The sequence below is a fragment of the Apteryx rowi genome, unplaced genomic scaffold, assembly GCF_003343035.1.
Source record: "Apteryx rowi isolate R43461 unplaced genomic scaffold, aptRow1 scaffold_1648, whole genome shotgun sequence".
Classification (NCBI taxonomy): domain Eukaryota; kingdom Metazoa; phylum Chordata; class Aves; order Apterygiformes; family Apterygidae; genus Apteryx; species Apteryx rowi.
In genome coordinates, this window is record NW_020447917.1 from 7,456 (window position 1) to 13,292 (window position 5,837).

At 54.0% G+C, this 5,837-nt stretch overlaps 1 pseudogene; it reads left to right on the forward strand.

Annotated features, from left to right (window-relative positions):
- The first annotated feature begins 2,287 nt into the window (after positions 1 to 2,287).
- LOC112963230 lies at positions 2,288 to 3,025 on the forward strand (annotated as a pseudogene).
- Positions 3,026 to 5,837: the final 2,812 nt, after the last annotated feature.

The window sequence follows — 5,837 nt, forward strand, 5'->3', positions numbered from 1 at the left end:
AAGGGACAGAGAAATTCATGAGTTCAGCTGGGCCTCTGCTCCTCAGTGGGGCCAGGCTCCAGGGATGGAGGGAGCTCATGGCAACTGGGCAGCACTGCCCAGAGACAGCTGTGTGCAGGAGCAGCTCCTCTGCAAAGAGCAGCAGGGCTCCGGGCGCTGCCTGCTGCTGCTGACATGAGAGGAGACAAGGCAGAGAGAAGTGCAAGGTAGTGTGGAGTGGGAGGAGAGAGGAGAGCTGCTTGTGGGAGAAATCTTCACAGCCCTTGACACGGTAAGTCTCTGGCTGGAGGGCAATGCTACTGAGGTTCCTGGAGGGGTCTTCTAAACCCAGCTGATTCAATTATTGGGTTTTTAAGGATCACTTTCCTGGCTTATCCTGTGCAAAGGTGGAGGAAATGCTTCAGAGCAGGATTCCTGCCACACCATCACAGGAACAGGGCGTGCAGCTCCATTCTCCCAGGGAAGGTGGCTGCAGGGGTGTGAAGTCAGGGAGCACACAGAGGTCTGTGCAGGGCTGTGATTCAGAGCAGTGTGCCTGCACACGAGGGTGCTGTGTACCCAGCACAGTGAGTCTGCTGCCTGCAAGGGTCAGCCCTCAGCCTGCCTGGGGAGCTCCCCAAAGCAGTTTGGGGAGAAGCTCTGGATGAGAGGAGAGACCCCCCCAGCAGGGCAGGTTCGTTCTCCTGCTGGGAAGGTGCTGCATGGCTCAGGGTCATGGTTGCTCACAGCTCCAGCTCACTCCCAGGACATTCCTAAGGGGACTTTTCAAGAGGAAGCTCAGSACAAGGGTTACTTGAARTGGAAGGAGCTTTCCTATTAGGGTATGTGCTTTCGGTTCCCTAATTTTGGCAGGAAGACAAAAGGAAAGAGTTTTCTGGTTTGGCAAAAAACTGGGACTCCTAAACTTTCCCTCTCTGAGATCAATAGGTCTGTGAAAAACCTCAGCAAGCCCCTTCATCTTCACCCGTCCTACAGACAGCATCAGCATCACCTTTATGGCATTATCAGGCTTTATGTGACCGGCTCCTTAGGACTTCTGAGCACAGCAATGCCCCTGGCCAGTGCCCTGTCCCAGAAGGTTTCTGTAAGGTAAAACTGAGCACACAGAAGCAAGTTTGGCTCTTGGGACAGAGAAGGAGCTGCCGGCAGGGACAGCTCCAGGCAGCAGAGATGTGTAGGGAAGCCCAGCAGAGCCTCTGCCCTAAAAGGCATGGAGTCCCTTGCTTTAAGCCACCTCCTCTGCGGCCAGACCTCTGGCAGAGGAGAGGAGCATCTCTCCTGCCATAGGCCCATTTCATGCTGCCCAACAAAGGGGCTGAGAGTGACTGCCCCGCAATGTCTCCATCTGCGAGGTGGCATGCCCAGCTGGACAAGGTGAGGGCTTTCCTAAGTCCCCCTCTGTCTCTCTGTCCTTGCCTCCTTCAGCACCAGGATCATGATTTTGCTCCTTGTTTTCCCTCCTGTCCATGATGCTCCTGTTCTTGCTCTTGGGCTCTCTGGGGTTGGGGGTTTTCAGCTGCAGTTCAGACACTAATGCTGCAAGTTGTGGAACAGAGGGGTCTGTATGGGAATGAGGTTGCCCCAGCCCCCTTCTGACTTGTGGAGCTCCAGGAAATGCAGTCTGTTGAGCTGGGAAATGAGCTGAGTCTCCTTTAAGGAGAGCCACCTCCAGTCCTAACAGTCCTTGACCGTTTCCCTGTGGTGTCCTGCCAGGCTGCCACCTGCCCCCTGGAAAGACACTGCTGTCTCATAGCACCTCTGTGATATCTGAGACCCCCAGGAGGAAGGTGCAGAGATGCTGAGAGTATGGAGATGGTGGTGGGAGGATGTATGTGGGCATCTGAAAAGAGCCCTGTGTATCCTTGGCTAGAAGGGGAGTGTGCAGAGCTCCCTCAGGTGCCCTGAGAAAGGGGGAGAAGTTTGGAGATGTGCACTTTGAAACTGGACTCATGTGCTCTCATCAGGGGCTGGTTTCTTTCTAGGGCAACATATGAGTGTGATCATCCTCCAGCTCAAACAGAGAACTGCAGCATTTGGGGGTTTCTTTGCTTGAAAAGTCTCTCCTAACTTCTCAGTGTCTTTTCTCCTTTGCACAGTCCCCCATGCCCGGAGATAGCAAAATGTCCAACAGCAGCTCCCTCAACCAGTTCCTCCTCCTGTCATTCACAGACACACGGGAGCTGCAGCTCTTGCACTTCTCGCTCTTCCTGGGCATCTACCTGGCTGCCCTCCTGGCAACGGCCTCATCATCACAGCCGTAGCCTGCGACCACCGCCTCCACACCCCCATGTACTTCTTCCTCCTCAGCTTCTCTGTTCTGGACCTTGGCTCCATCTCCACCACTGTCCCCAAATCCATGGCCAATTCCCTGTGGGACACCAGGGCCATTTCCTACTCAGGATGTGCTGCTCAAGCCTTTCTGGTTGCCCTTTTGTTAGTAGGAGAGTATTTTCTTCTCACTGTCATGGCCTATGACCGCTTTGTTGCCATCTGCAGACCCCTGCACTATGGGACCCTCATGGGCACCAGAGCTTGTGTCAAAATGGCAGCAGCTGCTTGGGGCAGTGGTTTTCTCTATTCTGTGTTGCACACTGCTAACACATTTTCAATACCACTCTGACAAGGCAACACAGTGGACCAGTTCTTCTGTGAAGTTCCGCAGATCCTCAAGCTCTCCTGCTCCGACGCCTACCTCAGGGAAGTTTGGCTTCTTGTAGTTAGTGCCTGCTTAGCCTTTGGGTGTTTTGTTTTCATTGTGCTGTCCTACGTGCAGATCTTCACTGCTGTGCTGAGGATCCCCTCTGAGCAGGGCCGGCGCAAAGCCTTTTCCACSTGCCTCCCTCACYTGGCYGTGTTCTCCCTGTTTGTCAGCACTGATCTGTTTGCCTACCTGAAGCCCCCCTCCCTCTCCTCCCCAGCTCTGGATTTGGCTGTGGCTGTTCTGTATTCTGTGGTGCCTCCAACAGTGAACCCCCTCATCTACAGCATGAGGAACAAGGAGCTCAAAGATGCCCTGAGGAAAGTGATTTCTTGGACATTTTTCAGCAGTGGTGACATTGCCATTGCTCTCCACAAATGACTCCCCCTGTGTCCTGTACCAGGACTGAGCTTTCTTTGTTCACTTCATTTTTATTATTACAATTGTTACTATTATTAGTAGGACTTGTTATCATGTTGCTGCAGAAGTGGTTGGATTCATTCCACCTTTACTGAGACTGCTCTGTTTCACCTGGTGCCCATATAAAGTTTTGTACAACACTGGGTCAGAGCTGACTCCATCACAGTATCTCTGTAATGAAGTAGGTTCTTGCAGGTGCAGTGCCTGCAGGCTGGGCTCTTCCTCCAAAGCTGCTGTCCCTCACACCCTGTCCCCAGCACATTTCCTTGAGACAATCTTGCCCACCCTGCATGCTGACTGTTACCCCCAACGTTACCCACAAACAAGGCTACATGCACACCTGGAGGACTGGATGTCCAGCTGTAATCGCTGGGAGGATGAGCCCTCTGCTGGTCCTCTGCAGGACTGTCAGGGAGCATGCAGAGGAGGACCTGGGGTCATCTGCTGGGCCTGTAGACCATCCTCCTCCCCTGGGAAGCCTCAAGCAGGGTGCCTCAGTGCAAAAATCCATCCCATCTTGTTGCTGCATGAACAGAGAAGAGAAGCTGTCCCAGGAAACTCCTCCCAGACCCAGCCTCTCGTAAGAGCCATTTCCATCACCGGCCATTCCGCATGATCCTGGAGAGGGGTGATCTCTGAATGTGACCAGCTCTGTCTGCCTGCTGGGCTCAGCACCTGTGTGGGGGGATGGCCAGCCCTGCCTAGCCTCTCCCCTTGGGCTCAGACCCCAGCAGACCCCAGAGCATGCATTCTGATAACCCCGGGGGAACAGGATCAGGGCTGGGCAGGGTCTGGGGACTGATGGGAGGTTGCCAGGCAGGAGGGCCGAGGGGGATGGAGCAGCAAGGGCTATCATGGGGACCATGCTGGGGGTATGTTTGCTCACTGTGTCTGCTCCATGGGCAACAGGAGTCAAAGCAGTGCCGGGAGACTCCAAAAAAGTTCTAGACAACACGCCAGGTATTCAGGCCCTTCGACTGCTGAGGTGTCCCCAGACTGGTGCTTTGCATCCTGCGTCTTAAGGGCTGAGAAATCTTTAGAGCCAGAGCAGATTGCAGTCCCATCTCCTGGGCTCACAGGTTACAGGGCATCAGCAGGGCTGTACTGGCTGCAGGGAGGGAATCACTGCTCAGGGCATGAGAAGATCCCCCTCTGACCTCCCCTCTCTCTTCACACCCCGGAACAGAGATTGTATTTCCCGTGTTGGCCCTCTCTGCCGGGCTGTATTCCCAGCCAGAGGGGACGCAGGCTTCACACTGGGGAAATGCAGGAGAGCCCAGTCTCATCTAGAGGAGCAGGATCCCACCACACCTGCTGGGTGGCCAGGGCTGCAGGCTGCAGACCCTACTCTTTTCCCCACAAACCTCCTGCCTGGGACAGCAGGGTGCCCAGCAACAAGGCAGGCATGCCTGGGGGTCTGGTGCCATTGGGGTGGTGGCCTTTGGATCAGCCTCTGTCTGTAAGGGACTCAGGAGATTCTCTGGCTCCATGTCAGTGGCAAAGTTCGTGTCCCAGCTTCTTCTCTGTGGAGAGCTGAGGATTTGATTCTCAGGAGAAGTGGAAAAAGGAAATCCTTTTGTCCATGGGACTTGTACCACCCCATCAACCCTCTACTGACTTCTCCTTCACTATCATCCCCAGAAGTCCTTTGGCAGGGGCATTTTTTGGTTTCTGACCCTCTACCTGACCCTGCTTTGAGCAGCACATTGCACTACAGGCCTCCTGCGGTCCCTTCAACCTGAATTATCCTGAACGCCTATGATCTCAGGCCCCATTTCAAGCACAGAGCAAATGTCTCTGGGACAGGAGTCCTTTGTGCTTTMTGTGACCATCTAAAAGAAGGCAGGTGAACACCTTCTCCTTTCTATTGTCTGTAAGTGCAGCTTGGGAGGCACTGCCTCAGGCATATCGACATTACAATGGAAATTCTTTGCATCCACCTTCAAACACCTGAAAGTCCATTGCCTGGGTCCCCTCTGTGGTGAGAGGAGAAGAGCAAGCTTTCATGCGGTGTGATTTCTCTACCTCTGTAAGTTGTGCCTCTAAGTAGATGGTGCCATCCTCCCCTTGGTTTCTTGCCTGAAGCTCAGGCTGGATGGGGATGTGAATGTGGAGGTTGACTGTCACTGCAGTGCCCATGAGATGGTGGAGAGGTAAGAAGAATAACAGAATGACCACCCTGGACTGCAGCAGAAAGGATTTCATCTTGTTTGGGATGGAATTAGGCAAGCAAAAGCTCAGCTGGAGCTGGAGCTGGAACTGGATCTAGGAAGGGATGGGGAGGGTTACCTGAAGGGCTTCTGCAAGGATGTTGGCAGCACAAGGCAGGCAGCCAGGGAAAATGTGGTCTCCCTGCTCAGTGGGGCAGGGGACATAGTGGCAAAGAGAGGGGAAAGACTGAGGAGCTCATTGCCTCTTTTACCTTGTCTTTTCCTGGTCTTGTCTACTGCCAGGCCTCCCTGGCCCCCGAGTCCTTTGGCAGCATCCATGTTAGCAAAGCCTCACCCATGGTAGAGGATGATGCATCTGGGGAGGACTTTTGCCCAGTGGGCACACAGAAATCCATGGGACCAGAGAGGAAGCACCCCAGGATGCAGAGAGAGGTGGCTGGAGTCACTGCAACGCTGCTCCCAATTGTCTATGAAATGTCAGGGTAATCAGGGAGGTTCCTGATGACTGGGAAAAGGAAGACATCACACCCATTTTGCAGAAAGGCAAG